The sequence below is a fragment of the Gopherus evgoodei genome, chromosome 8 (assembly GCF_007399415.2).
Source record: "Gopherus evgoodei ecotype Sinaloan lineage chromosome 8, rGopEvg1_v1.p, whole genome shotgun sequence".
NCBI lineage: Eukaryota > Metazoa > Chordata > Testudines > Testudinidae > Gopherus > Gopherus evgoodei.
The window spans coordinates 9920645-9936646 of record NC_044329.1 but is presented as its reverse complement, the minus strand read 5'-3'; the positions used below and the strand labels follow the sequence as shown (position 1 = coordinate 9936646).

The following is a 16002-nucleotide window of genomic DNA, read 5'->3' as shown; positions in this document are numbered from 1 at the left end:
CCTTCCCTGAAGGTCTGTGAGGCTACAAACGATGAAGAGGTGGAAGAGTGAACCAATCAAATTTTTGATGGTTTAAAAGGTTAAAGGAGTACATTAAAACAACTAACGGAACAGATGAGGCATTCAAACCTTGACACAGTCTCTGTGGCAAGAATGGGAGAAATCAGAACCAAAAATACCTGTTCTCATCACAGGCTTTTCCTAGAGTTTTTCCAAATTGTTTTTTTTTAATTATTCCTTTCTCCTTATAACCCCGCAGGTGCTGTCTTTCCTGAGTGCCAGATAATTCAAGTCACAAATGTCTGCCCTGAATTCTTGCAGGTAATTAGCACCACAGGTTACCAACAGGAAGCTAGTACCCATGGGCACTTCAGATAATTGTGTTTCAATATTGGCACATCTCTGCTTTCCACAAAAGGTCACTTCAGTTTCTACTCTCCATTTTCTCCCTCTTTCTTTCTGTAAATGAATGAAAAATCACTGTCATTATTATGAATGTTCAAAACAGTCAGCAAAGGGCCTTAGGCATTGCATTACAGGCACATGAGCAATGCAAACACTTTAATAGTTTCCAATATTATTTTTCTGTAATCCTTGGTGTCAGAAACAACCCCTCCTCCATACACCAGTTAATGAGAAAAACTGAAATCTAGTTAAATACCCATGTACCTGAATTTATTTAAAAAGAAAAGCAGATGGAGCGAATACATAATTACAATGCAGCAAAGCTGTTTGTCACTTTAACAAGCACTTGGAAATTGGGTAAAGCTGTATTTAACAGTGCGCAAATTTCAAGTTTGCTTTACCTACTGTACAAAGTATTGTAAAGGGTATCTATCTGTTCATATAATTATGTGATGAATATCTTCTAGAGGCAGAGTAGCTATTACACATGCAGGATCATGGTGAAACTTTTTTTTTCTGCCTGTATAACTATTGCTTTATTACAAAATTCTGCACAATTGATGGTGCCATTTGGGGCCAGATTTTTTAGGTTTGTATGTGCACATCATCTGCTCTCATGATCAGTGCAAGTGTATATAGAATCATAGTAATTAAATGTCCATGGGTAGGTGTCTGGCTGGTCACTGGCATATGCAATTCCTGTGCTAGCGCACAATTGTAGCAATTGCATGGACAAATTAAGCACGTGTATTTTTGCATGCACGATTCTAAAAAAGTGGCCTTTGCTGTGGCAAAATGAATAAAATGATGAATCTTTCTGAATGGCGTGAGGCATAATCTCACAAATCACAATAGCAAGAGCTGTGTTCTGAGTTATTCTCTTTCATTATTGAATTATTACCATTCAGATTATTTTAGATCATTAAAGCTGAAAAGCTCTTGCAGAAAGAGAACTGCTGGATGATGCAATGTGGTACATGAAAATAGTACTGCAGTTTAAATCCAGAGAGGTAATTCCTTAACCATTAATGACTGCAGATGTGATGGTTCAAAGAAACATTGTGGCCATTTTAAAAAAAGAGAAAAAAAAACCACCCCACCATCTCAGTGAAAGATAGTATAGCCATACTGCAATTCCCAGGTGCTTTCAAGAAAATCAATACTCACTTCATATATTGTACAAAAAGCTTTATTCAAAGTACAAGCATACCATAGATTCAATGTTTTGGCCATAGTGACCTTCACCGGTGCTATACAGTACATGCAGCACAGAAGTTGGCAGCACACTGCATAAGCCATCGCTAGACTCACTGCCTAATTAAAGCCGAGACCTCCTGATGTCACTGTGAGCTGAACAGTATGTATGGCACACGGTGGGTCACTTTTTGCCAATATATAGCAGTGAAGTTGCCAGGTCATGTTAGAAAGCAGGCATGCATGCATGAAGGACAGATCCTGCTAGCAATTAACCTGTTGTTCGACTTGTCATTGGGAGCCAGTAGAGCAATAAACGACAGCAACGGCACGCTGAGAGGAATGTGGCAAAGGATTAATACCTTCAGCCACCTGAGAAGAGCAACAATTGTCTACTAATGCATGCCCTGAGGTGACTTACTGCTCTAGACTATGGCTCCTTTAGTTCACAGGGCAATTTATTAAATTCAAAAGACTTTTTCAAAAGGTTCTGTGCAATGTATCCTTCCACTATCCTTCTAACAAGGTAGAAGAAAAGGGCATAAATACCATAGCTCAAAGGTTTTAAATATATTGATTCTTTGTTAATTTTGTTCAAACATTTTTCCCTTTGTTTTTGACATGCACACAGCCAAAAAGCTTCACATTGTGATGAGTCACCAATAAGGGTTGGACATAGGTCTCCGCTTACCAGCACCATACTTAAGCTATTGCAAAGAGTCATCATAGCGCAATGGTAGGTGTACCCTTCCCCTGTACTTGCCTCTTCTGCACCCCGTACCCTGGAAGGAAGGGTAGGGCTTTCTGTCAACAAACAGGTCACTCCCTCAATAACCAGCCTTCCCTTGGCCCTAGGGAGAACACTTCTGTGCTAAGAGAAGTCCAGGCAAAATGGATTCACACCAGAGAATGAAAGGCTCTTTGTCCCATTCCCAAAGCATTTAATCTAAAAAAACTAATAGACAAATAACCCCAAAAATGTGGTGAGAAAAATTATTCTGCAGTGGCATTACTAGGCTGTACCATAAGTGACAAAGTCCATGTGAATTACTACTAGTAAGTTTGTCTTCTGTGGTTGAAAAGTGAAGGAAGGAGCTCAAATTAATTGTATTTGGAGACTGGTCTGAATAGGCAGGCAGAGCTGCGATGTTCCAACGCTCTGGTACATCCGGCTATGTGGTTTTGCTGTTGTCCAGTGCTTAATTTGTGCCAAGGCTTGCCAGGGCTGAGTCCCAGCACCTCTGGGCCTGACAGTTCAGAGCCCCAGCACCTCTGGGCCTGGCCAGGGGCGGCTCCAGGCCCCAGCATGCCAAGCGCGTGCTTGGGGTGGCATGCCGCTGGGGGCGCTCTGCCGGTCACTGGGAAGGCGGCAGGCAGGCTGCCTTCGGCGGCATGCCTGCGGAGGGTCCACTGGTCCCGCGGCTCTGGTAGACCACCCACAGGCACGGCTGCGAGAGGTCCCCAGGAGCCACGGGACCGGCGACCGGCAGAGCTCCCCCCATGGCATGCTGCCGTGCTTGTGGCAGCGAAATGTCTAGAGCTGTCCCTGGCCTGGCAATTCAGAGCCCGGCACCTCTGGGCCTGGCAGTTCAGAGCCCCGGCACCTCTGGGCCTGGCAGTTCAGAACCCCCTGGCACCTCTAGGCCTGGCAGTTCAGAGCCTGGCCCCCGGCACCTCCGGGCCTGGCAGTTCAGAGCCCTGGGACCTCTGGGCCTGGCAGTTCAGAGCCCCGGCACCTCTGGGCCTGGCAGTTCAGAGCCTGGCCCCCGGCACCTCCGGGCCTGGTAGTTCAGAACCCCCTGGCACCTCCGGGCCTGGCAGTTCAGAGCCCTGGGACCTCTGGGCCTGGCAGTTCAGAGGCCGGCCCCCGGCACCTCTGGGCCTGGCAGTTCAGAGCCTCAGGACCTTTGGGCCTGCTGCATTAGTTATTAAAGTTAAAAAAAAATTGCTTGTGCCACAGCACGTCTTTCATTACAAATTAAGCACAGCTCCACAGTGTGGATCATTCTTCAGCTAAAAATCCAACCTGCCAAAAAGTATAGACCTGGATCCTAGTGCCCCTAAGATTTGATGGGGGAGTGGGTTTTTTGTGGTGCCTCTTTCACTAGTGAACCAGCAAGGGCTCAACAGTTACCCATTGACATTCATTATCTGTTGTTGTTTTTATTAATAGCATGACAATCGTAGTATCTAAGTGCTGAAATATGACCTGCGAAGCATTCAGTCACTTCTGTTTTTTTTCTTAATTTACAACAATTTATTATTTTTAATATATTTGCATTTGCTTTTGTTATTTTACATCCTTTGTAATACTAGTGTGTGTGCTCTCACTCTCTTTTTATATTTATGTAATATTATATGCAGGTGCGGGTGTGTGCACAAATACATACACACACACATTTTTCATATGATTTTTTATACTATCAAAATCTTGTAAAGCTGGACACCGGGTCTATATTTTATTTCCTTCTGCCTCCTGAAATTGGTTCAAATGAATGTGTCTGTGACGGTTGCCTTGGAAACCAATAGACGTTATTTTGATTGGCTGGGGTGGAGTTACATACACAGCCGAATTGGCGGTGGGGGGAATACAGATGTTTCTGCTGAAAAGATGAAAGGCTTTCTTATGCATAAGGAGAAAGAACATTGTTCACAGATAGAAACAACTAAGTCTGACTTGCAGCAGTCGTTCTTCAGAAGGCAAGGGAAGCAGAGCAGATTTGCTGATTTTAAAGGTGCGTACAAATGCCTGTAAAAAGCATTTTTGAGTCACCAGGTGTAGCAGCGTGGTGGTCATTAATTTAACCCTTCGCTCTTCACAGCCCCATTACTTTTTTCTACTTTTAGGAGGGCTGGTGATGGTACAGACAAATGCTGCCCTTGCTTTAACCACCAAGTGACCCACTAAATCATTCCTATTTAATTTGCTCTATCTACCCAAGATGTTTTTAATGAAGTTGTCAACATAGTATCTCAACATGTCCGGCTTCAATGGGACTCCTTGGGGCAGATGAGGGCACAATTTGTCCCTGGATTTCTAATACATGGACAGAATCACTTCTCAGAAATGTAGTTTTCCTTTCCTTTCTCGCATCATTTGGCACAAGAAGTTTATTGGCTTTAGTCAAAGTCCTGTTCATCATTAACTCTCCTGGTAGGAAGGCTTTGTGCTGTGTTGCAGAGTCTAATGAAAGGCCTCAATGCCTTTTGGAGGCGGGGTGCTTGCATGTCTCTGCTCTGCAATCCTCAATGAATACAGACAGCAGAAGGAGGAGTCTTATATTCTCAGATCTCCTAAAAGCCAGACCTCTGCTATATAGTATGGTGGACAATAGCACTGTAGTAATTTCAAGAGGAAAATTCAAGTGGAAATATCAAAGCTTTTAGATGGAATTGTGGTGGCAAGAATTGATTTTAAGTCAATATTGCTCACTATAACTAATTGTAGTTAAGTAAAGTTTATCCAATTACCGGTGTGTGTGTTTGTGTGTGTATATGTGTGTATCTATATCTATATATAAGCATCTTTAGCTGAATACAGCTAGCTCTCTGGATGCCTATATATTGAAACCTATTTATTACAAATGCTTGTGTTAGGATCTTATCATTTTATGTTAATTATCCACACAGCTGTATTAACTTCAGGCTCTGTTAGAAACACAAGAAATTAATAGTTGCTGCATAGTAAAGGATATTAATGGGTCAGGGAAGATGTTATATTTTTATGCTTCTAGGAGAGTTTTGCAAGCAAAGAGGAGTCACTAAACATGATTTACATATTTAAAGAAACTGATTTGATAATATCCCTTTAAATGGCTTTAAAATTTGCATACATTTTTACTAGGGCTTTTGTAGGCTATTTGAAAGGGGGGAGGAAATATAAAAATATTTGAAAATCCAACTTTCAAATGCATTTAAATCCTTTTCAGATACTATGTCTGAAGGCCTGTGGTCAGCACGGTCATTCCTCAAGAGCTATTTTTGTCAGTTCAGCGCAGTATTCAAAATCCATGTAAAGCTATAAAAAAATAGATTTTTTTTCATGAACCCTGATTTGTTTAATATTAAATCTAAGTCTAGTATGGAAGAGATGCTAAATCAAAAATTGCGCTAGAAGCAGCCACCACGCTAATGTCCTACTTTGACAGGCTAAATAGTAATAATTACATTTTTGTAGTGTACCTTCCAAACTCTGTGTAGCTGGAGTTCCTTATTAAGAAATGCAATTTCACATGGGTGCTGCAACAGCAAAAAATGGCATATTAGGGTCATGGCTAACAATGGAGATAAGAATGCAGACATAGATATAACTAAATAATATTTTTTTAGCACACTATCAGGAAAAAATGGAAGTCATGTTCAAGGTCACACTAACGACCAGCTCTGGGCCTGAACTTATGAGTCATTGAATTCCATCAATTCCCAGCAAAGTCAAGCCTTTTTTATCTACTCTAGTCGAGGTAATTCTGCGGTGCCTGTTATGTAAGGCTTTGATCATGCAAGGTGCTGAACAATTGGAGTGGCAGAGCGTCCTCCACTCCCCCTGAGATTTGAGGGCCCTTGCTCAACATCTTGCAGAGTTGACTCTTGAGTCATTTGGTAGTAAAGGAACTAGCTAGGGTGTTGTGAGGGTAGAATTTGCCCCCCAGTTTTTGAATACTTTGATATAGCCTCTTCCTACAAAACATGAGGTCAGATCTGATTGCACTGGTAGGATGGAACCAAAAGAGCAGGCAGTGTGGCTTCTTATGTCCTTTAAATGGCATTGTTCCCAGTCATATAATCTCAGAAATAAACTGGTTGGTGAAGGATGCCAGTACCGCAAGAAATTCTTATCTCCCGAACTCAGAGGAAAGGCTAATCGATTTAACTAGATGCCCTGTGCTCTTTACAGTACTATGACAGCATAGGGTAAGGGCATTGAGTAAAGTCATTAGCAGCTCCATGAGCTAAGCCACCCAACAGATTCAACTGAAGAGGCAAATTTCTCTTTTCAAAATTACGCCGCTGCCAAGTAACAATTTCTTATCCTGGTTTTCTTCAGCTTGGCAAATAGCAGTTTGAATTAAAGATAGTTAGACTCGCCAGTCCTATTCCTTACTATAGTTGAAGAGCAGAGCTGAGTTCTTAAAAGTAAATTAGTTTTATGTCTGGCCCACAGTGATCTCTGTACAGAGAGGGTCTTCCTGGGTAACAGAAACAATATTAATGTGACCAGTAACAAATCAGCAAGTCTGTTCCTCTTCCGGATTTCATGTTTCAAACAGCAAACCACAGAATAAACACAATTTGTTAATTAGAAAATCACCGCCATCTTGGGGATATTAATTAACACAGGGAAAAAAGGCTAAATTCATTGAAGGATTTGTTAGGAAGCAGTTGCTCTTATCTATTTGGTAGTTTCCCTGTTTGTGGGAGCAGGACTATTTGTGAGAAAGATTGTGCATCTATGACTGGTGAAATGTCAGTGATCTCTGCCCCCAGGCCTGCCTTAGAAATAAACATAAAACAGATCTGTCTAACCTCTCCGTGAGTCTCCCAATGTGCTGTTAAGTCCCTAGTGCTGAATCCAACTGTGTGCCTTGCTTCTATGTAGCCCAGTCATCACCCAGATGATCAAGAGGTACTTGGGCTCTTTAGGACTGAACCTGTCGATTAAAATCAGAATAACAGGAACGAGGCAGAACAGGAGCAGAAATACTGTTATAGTTATTGGGACAAATTCACACCCAGTGATGAAGTGACTGCATAATTAACATCATAAAAGTGTCATGTCCCAGCTGATGCTGCCTCTTGCACAGCTCTTGGTGCAGGATACTCTGGTGTTCTGTGCCCAATACAGCTAGAGGGAGGCTGGGTTAGGAAGTACATGTGTCAAAATGCAGTGACCGTGTCCCTGACACCAAGCCTGGCCCTAGACCACCTGTCCTCACGTCTTCCTGCAGAAAACATACAATTATGAACTTTGACTTAAAGGTGGGAGGTTTTTTTTTTTAAAAAAAATTGTTCAACATTGGCGTGCCTCTGCTATTGTTGACTTCAATAGGTATTATTCTACTGATGCCACCATGGGGAGAGTTAGACCAGAACTAAAAATCTCACCCTGAGAGGTTTTGGAGAACCAGCAGTGGAGCACAGCAGGAAACGTTCTCTAATGAATAAATAGGTAGTTAAGGAATAAATGTTCAAAATAGCACATCTAGTGAATCAAATTTTAAAATTAGGTGGATGACTATGAAAATAGCTTTATTTTGTTTGCTTTGGGATTATGCTTCTATATTTATCTGGCAACTTTATAATTAAATTTCTAACTAAAGTTTTAACAAATATTCTCTAGACGATGCACTTATTCTAAAACCGATGCCTGCTGACTCAGTAAGTGTCATTTTTTCCCCATACCAGCATCAGTTGAAGTGATGGGGGCTTTAAAGTAACAGGGAGCATTGCATTATTATTCCCAAAGAGAGAGAATGAGAAAGCTGGCATCTACTGACAGTTTGCTGATCATCACTGTCTAAACTCATCTGTGGGACAGATTTATAGGAGAGAAGCGGCAAGACCATGAATGTTAGAGGAACTTTGGCTAATGTTACACTGAGATTTAGCACAAACCATTTGCTGAAAATTCCCATTTACTCTCTTAGGTGCTGTAATGCAAGGAAGTACAATTGAAACTTCATGTCCCTTCTCACAAAGATCTTTTCTCTTCACCAACAAAGACCTTTCACTTTAACTCACTGGGCATTGAAAATGTCTCCTTCACTCAGTGAGCAAAGTGCTCATGTATGTATCAAGGAAAGGAAGGTAAGACAGGATGAAGGAAAATAGTGGGGAAGGTGGGAAGGGGTGCAGGAAAGGAGAAAGGATTATGAGTGAAAGAGAAACTTCCCAGGCTGGCTGGCTCTTTCAGGAGAGTCAGGCTCAGTCTGATGACACAGCAACTATCCTTCAGCTGACCCTAACTGGGTGGCTTAATTGCAATTATTGGACACAGCTGGGCAAGGGTCAGGGAGGGAATGCAGTTGGCAAAGGAGGCCAGGAGAGAGGAGTCTGGGAGTGCCTTCTCTCAAGCAAGGGCTTGATAGGAACCAGGTGGAAGGAAAACTGAGCAAAGCCACAAGGGAGGAATTAACGACTGTGCTGGGCCTCGAAAGTAGAGGCAAGACTCCACGGGAGGTGTTCAGCTGAGGAAGGAAGTACAGGGGACCCTGAAGAGGCAAGAGAATTCCTGGCTGAGGAGGGAAGCAGCGGTTTGTTTATATTTTCATTTGGAATTTGTTGGGAAACTGTGGACAGTAGCCCTGAGATCCGCTGTCCTGAAAGGAGGATGAACTTTGAAAGGCATCGGAAGCCGAGAGTTTGTGGAGCCTGAGAAGAATACAGATACACAGTGGGCACAGGAAGGGGCTGTGGGAAAGGCCTGTAGAAATCTGAGGTAGGAAGAAGCCCACAGAAGTAGCAGGTGGCCTGACCAGACAGACCTTGTCTGTTTATTGCAGGAACCCTTGGCTGGAACCCAAAGATGAGGGAAAGCCTGAGTTCCTTTATTGGCCATGAAAGGTGGTGGAAAGTCCCTAGAGACCAGGATTCAAGCCAAAGACTTGACTTGAGGGTGTGGGACTATGGTTTGTTGGATTTTCCGTTACCCTGGAAGGGATGGGACTAAAAGAGACCTGGTTGGAAGGAAAAGTCATGAGAAGAAGCAGACTATTGCAGGACCAGAGTGTCTGTCAGTAAGGTGTGCCAGACAAGGAGCGTGTGCTAAGCAATATGACATAATGCAATCCCTTCTATTTCTCAACTTATTTCCTTTACCCACCTCTCCCCAACTTCCCTAGTTGTTGCCTTCCTCTCTGTTCTGTCTATCTTCTTTCTTATGCTTTCTCTCCTTCAGAATGGTACAAAATCTGGTGACTGTTTTTCAGAGGATTTAACTGCAAAATATTTTCCCCTTTTGTTTCAAGCCATTTCTCATCCCTCAGTTTTCACTTGCCCATGAAATTCAGTGCAATGACTATCTGTACATCCAAATCATGCAAAGCTGTCTGTTTCAGATTTTGAAGCCATCTTTCACTTGGGAATATGTCTATTTTTATTCAGCAATAAACTTATTTTCTCTGTATCAGGGGGACTAGAAGCCTCAATTCATCCACAAAATACATACGGCACAGGCAGTGGCAGTGCAAGCTTCACCATACTGTTGACCAAGATGACTAAATCTTCTAGGGGTTACTTTGAGGGGTGTTAAACTGCAGGCCATTGAATTTCTGCATTGTCCACTATAAATACCAACAAGAATGTAGCCAGTCATGGCGTTTACTTTGGCTATATGGAAACCTGCTCAGTATAAACAGACTCAGATGACCAAACTCTAGCTTCTCACTTAGACCATTAAACCAGGCATCAGATGGTAACAAATTTTAGTCACCACCAGCTGGGACTGAATTGTAGTTGGCAGCTTTGAGATTAAAAGCTTTATAGCCCACTGCCCATCCCCTGAGTCAGCCAGCCTCCCATAATTGGTTCCTTTCATGTGCCTTTCTTTTGAAAGACTGAAAAAGTATATAATTTTACACCTCTTATTTGGTTTCATTAGTTGGCCTTTTTTCACTGAAACTGTGCTTTACATGCTATGCTTCCCATCAGAACTGGTATATGTCGTTTGTATGATCCTAAATAATATATTTGTTAGGATTCGAAGGGCACTTGGTCTAGTGAGAAGAGTCACTTTATTGGTTTTCATTTAGTTGTTCTAAGGCTGTTTTCCAGGATGGCAGAAATCTTGGAATCTTCACAAAGTGGTTTTAATTAGAGCAGCACTGGCTGTAATGCCAGCTATAACAACATTGATGTTTTGTCATCTAAAAGGTGCTGATTTGATTTGTCTGCTAGTAGTGTTAGTTCAAATGATTTGCTAAGGGTCCAACTTTATTTTAATTTAGTTATTAGCTCTGCTCAAACAGCAGCTCCAAGTTAATTCGCTTTGCTTTCTGCAATGCACAGGGTGCTTTGAAATTATTTTTATCAATGGTCAAAATTACTCTGATTAGCCAAGAGCTGGCTCAGTCACAAGGAGTATTTCATTTTACAGTATTACAGCTCCTCCAGGTTTTCCCCACTGTTCATGATCACAAGCCATGTTCTTTTGGCAGATGTAGAGATGTAGCTATTATGTAACCCTTCACTTTGGGACTGAAACCAAAATTCTGCATCCAATTCTCTTCATTTAAATATATCATCATTTGAACAATAAAAAGGAACTAATGTAACAATCTAGGCATCGTCATAATGTATAACTCTCAGAAACTGGCATGACATTTCATAGAAACCCTGAGTGACCCAGTCCCCTCTTTCTTTGGATTATGCTTGTGGAAGGGGACTTTGTTAATCATGTTTTCTCCATCTCCTATGCAGTCATAAATACTGGGCACATTTTTGGTTTGTGTCATGAAAATGTGCTAGGGTTGGTATGTACCCATGGACATCCTGTTGATTTGCTCTTGCCATGTGGACTATGTCTAATTTATATAAAACCGATCTCATTCTATCCGATCGCTTTGTAATCATATTGAATTTAGCTTTACCCCTGACAGTGCAGATTGGCTCCAGGCAATTAATTAAATTTTGCCCTCTTAAGTCATTTATTCAGTCTAGACTTCAGATGTGATGTAGCTTTCTCTCGGTCAGATTTTTTCTTTCCATAACCTTTGAATAGGTGACTCATATGGTAGCATTCTGCATGACATTTTCAAGTACTTGTCCTCTGACAGATCTTGGCTTTGGGCCTGCATAGGACATGTGCAGAGTAGTATGTATGTAGTCACCAGGTGAAAAGTGAGGATCAAGATGGGGAGCATAAGGGAACCCAATCCTACATTAATGAGAGCACTACTGTGTAGGTGGCAAGTTACTCCTGCCTAGAGATTTGAACCTGTACCTCTTGCCTTCCATGGTACAGGATCAAACCCCACAGGCAGAAGTAAGCCCGAAGTGGAAAGCAAGTGGCATGGTGAGGATTCCACTTATTCTCATGTTGCTGTAGATGCACCCATTTTCCACCCACAACCAATCACTTTTTTTTAACCCAGTGTTCTTAAGTCAAGGAACAGATAAACAAGCGGGTCCAGATCTTCAAAGCTATTTAGGTGCCTAACTCCCCTTGAAATTGATAGGAGTTAAGGAGCAATTGAAATCTGCTTACATTGCACGACAGCACAACAAGCCTCTAACTACAGCTGGTTAACTTTTTTTTTTTCACACAAAAATGTATTAGTTGAGAAGTTGGTTTGTTTTTTTTTTAACTTGATTTTTTTCCCCAAAAATATTGCTCGCATGATCAGAGTTTTCTGTTTGAGAAAATTTCCAATGATTTTTCATCAACGTTTTTTATCAAAATTGTTATCAATGAAAGTGTTGTCAAAATGGCATTTTGTTCAAAAAACTGGAAGGGGGTAACATTTCATTAAAATTTTCAGCAAAAACTTCATGTTCAGAAAATGTTTCAAAAAATGGAAATTTGACATGTTTAACAAAATCACTTTCCCGTTTTTCAACCCAGTCCTCTTCTTGTAATCTTCTTTAATTTAAAAAAAGAAGAAAGCCCCGGTCAGAAGTGTGTATTCTCAAGAGCAACTACCACTGGAAGGCTATTTGATGGCCTGGATACAATGATCTTCGGCTGCAGCCTGAGCCCAAACATCTGCACTGCAACAAACAGCCCCTTAGCCCCAGCCCTGCTAGCCCAAGTCAGCTGGCATGGGCCAGCTGTGGGTTTTTAATTGCAGTGTAGTCATACTATAAGGGACTCCATCCGTAAAGCCACCTGGGTTCAGAAGATTTCACTCCACAGGTCACTGGCTGGAGAGTTTTTCCCACTCTCATTTGTACTGGTTTGAACTCAGCACATATCTTTAACAGTGCAAGGATCATGAGTGGAAGGCATAAGGGCTGCAGGGAGCAATTATTCAAGTAACACTTGGGGTAACTCATGTGAGCAACAGCCCACTAATGACAGTAAAGGTTTCACAATCTGACCCTGTGTAAATTTCAGTTTTTGTTCCAATGCTAGAGCTGTTTAAAACAACATCACAAAAAAAATGTATAATAAGGAAAGTGTTACTTTTGTCACTCCTCGTACTGAAAAATGGCTGAACCATTTATGCTCAAGCTTTCCAGAATAATTGCCCTGTACAATGGAGACCATCCCTAAAATGTTCAGGCAACATGTGAAAGTTTTAGTAGTAGGGAACTGAAAACAAGGGATTGGAATGCCATTGTAAACACAGTGCCAAAATATATTCCCTACCCTATTTCTCCTCCCCAGTTTTTATTACTAGGTATAATACCTTTGCATGAAGAGGGTCTTTGTTTGTTAAGAGTTCTTCTTCCCTGATGATTATTAGAATGGATTTTCTTTCTACCATTGCTGATAAATTATAGCCTTTCAGAAAACTCGTTTTCAAGTTGTTCTTCTTGTCCTACAATTTACCTTACTTCTGTCCCTCAAATTTAAATAAAACCCTTCTCAGTCTTACACATATTCTCCTGTATAGGGCCCATCCTCAAACATTTCTTCCTCTTAATTTTAGATCCTGCCACTTCATGAAATTCCATTTCACCTGTACAGACAGGCGGCACGTCCATAATAGTCACACATCTGTCCACATTTTATTTTAACTTATGGTTCCTACAGCACTTGGACAGCCTGTTGTTTTCATCCTGTCTATCCATTCTCACAGAGGCTTTATATGGCAGACAGAGTACTGAAGAGATGGATAGCTCAATCATTGTTCAGAGTCTCCAAAAGCATAGTCACTTACATCCTAATGTAGCTTAATTTTTCACCCTGGAAAAAGATGTACTGTTCCAATACAATTCCATCGCCTTAACATTTTCATGAGCTGCATTAGTCACAGGGGCCACAATTTGGCAGACTTAGTACATTACTCCTTGCAAGGTACTATTGACTTCAATAACGGCAGGACAAACTCTGTTTTGCCCTATGAGTTTTAAGGAAATTGAACCAAGGGTAAATCTGGAATATAGGACTTTGTCTATTGAATGAGACCCATGGTCCATCAGTCCTATCTCCACCAGTACTAGCTACTTCAGAGGAAGGTGCAAAACACCCTCCATTAGAATAATCTGTCCATAGGGAAAATTACTACTTAACCCCCATTAATTGGAGGTTGGTTTGTGCCCTGAAGCATGAGTGTTTATATTTGTGTTGCATGACTAGAAAAGGTTAAATAGCCTGCAAAATAAATAACCTCAAAAGACCTGGGGAGATAATGTTCGTGTTTTTGTGTATTTACATATGTACGAATAAGGTGAACAATGTAATCAACAGTCCCTGTCTATGCTGTGTTCTGATAATTCAGCTATCAAAAGAACATCCCAGCATTTAAATGAATTGAAAACACAGGATAGCTCTGTATTCATCTCTCTTTTAAATGTATAGCAAATAACCTGTAAATGGTGGAAGGATGAGCAAATTGCCGTATGTTAATTCTACAGCTAAGTACCCATGATGAACCACCTTCAAAGTCATCCTAATTATCTTTTGTTCCCAGAAGAACTCCCAACTTGTCAAAGAGGATGTGAAATTGTATAAAAGATCCTTGGGTTCTGATTCTGTCATCTCAGATCTGCTTAGGCTTCATGAGGGGAAGTTTCAGTCACAAGACTGAGGTCCCAGTTATGCTGGTATGCCCTGAATATGAGATTTGGGCATTGGACTGTTTCTTAAAAGAACTCTTTGCAACTACAAAGCTCACCATCTCTGCTATGAATCTGAACCTCAGTGAATTGAACTCATGTCTGTATGTATATTGATCTTTTAACCAGTCTCTCTTTTGTTTTTTTTTAAATAAATTTTAGTTTAGTTCATAAAAATTGGTTGTAGCATGTATTTGGGAAAGATCTGGAATATTCAATAACCTGGAAGGAATATGTCCAATCCTTTGGGATTGGTAGAACCTTTTCTTTTATATGATTAAATTAGATTTTCAGAAATCATCATATTTGACTTAGGTACCTAGATGGAGGCCTGAGACTGGATCACTTTAAGGGAACTCTGTTGTTTGGACTTCTGAGTAATCAGTAAGGTAATGAAGAAGCTGTTTTATGCTGGCTTGGTGAATCTAACTATTGGAATATCCACCAGCTTTTTGTGGTTTGTCTGCCTCATTCTTTTCAGTTCACTCTAATTGAGTGACCACAGGTGGCTTCCCACTAGGACCCTGGTCACAATAGATTCATAGATTCTAGGACTGGAAAGGACCTCGAGAGGTCATCGAGTCCAGTCCCCTGCCCTCATGGCAGGACCAAATATTGTCTAGACCATCCCGGATAGACATTTATCTAACCTACTCTTAAATATCTCCAGAGATGGAGATTCTACAACCTCCTTAGACAATTTATTCCAGTGTTTAACCACCTTGACAGTTAGGAACTTTTTCCTAATGTCCAACCTAAACCTCCCTTGCTGCAGTTTAAGCCCATTGCTTCTTGTTCTATGCTTAGAGGCTAAGGTGAACAAGTTTTCTCCCTCCTCCTTATGACGCCCTTTTAGACACCTGAAAACTGCTATCATGTCCCCTCTCAGTCTTCTTTTTTCCAAACTCAACAAACCCAATTCTTTCAGCCTTCCTTCATAGGTCATGTTCTCAAGACCTTTAATCATTCTTGTTGCTCTTTTCTCCCTTCCAAAACTCTTGATCTTTCTTTTATATAGTTTCTGGGTTATTTAATATTTGCTAGTGTAACTCTGCAAGTTTTTGTTACGTACATAAATGCCCGATCCATTTTTGAATCCTCTTTGTTGCAAAGGTATCGCATCACAGGTGAGTTCCACAGGCTAATTATGCAAAAAAGTTGTGGAACGTCTTCCTTTCTCTCCTTGCTGAGTGTGTATGAAGGCAAAGGAACTACCAGTACTCATATTAGTAAGTGCCCACCAGTGTAAGTAAGATTTGCACACTCAGTCTTTCTATATACAAATAGTATATGTTGTTACTGGAATAGTCCCTTATTATGGTCTAAACTAATTTTCATATAGAATAATTTGTACTAGGATTTAAAATGTGTTTTGAAAGTATGATCCTTCTTTTCTTTGAATATATCATATTTATAATATTTTATACTGATCAGAAACAATAAAGAATTGTTTTCCCTTTAAGTGTATCTATTCTTATCTGGGCGTTATCCCAGGTTAGTTTTTCATAGACTAGTATTAGCACTGACCATTTATTGATATTTCTCTGTAATTATATTGAAATCCTCTCTCACTTTTGATAGAATCACACTTTATCGATTTTCCCTGAATTATTTATTTTTAAAGCTCTGTTATAAACTTCCCAACAATTCGTTACTAATAATCTGAACAGACTTTTATCAAGCAAA

General features: G+C 40.8%; 1 long non-coding RNA gene across 1 annotated transcript; it reads left to right on the top strand.

Annotated features, from left to right (window-relative positions):
- The first annotated feature begins 2114 nt into the window (after nucleotides 1-2114).
- LOC115656913 lies at nucleotides 2115-14585 on the top strand. The gene is made up of 3 exons (XR_004001788.1): nucleotides 2115-2125; nucleotides 7038-7040; nucleotides 14446-14585. It is a non-coding gene; the product is annotated as an uncharacterized LOC115656913 (long non-coding RNA).
- The last annotated feature ends 1417 nt before the right edge of the window (nucleotides 14586-16002 follow it).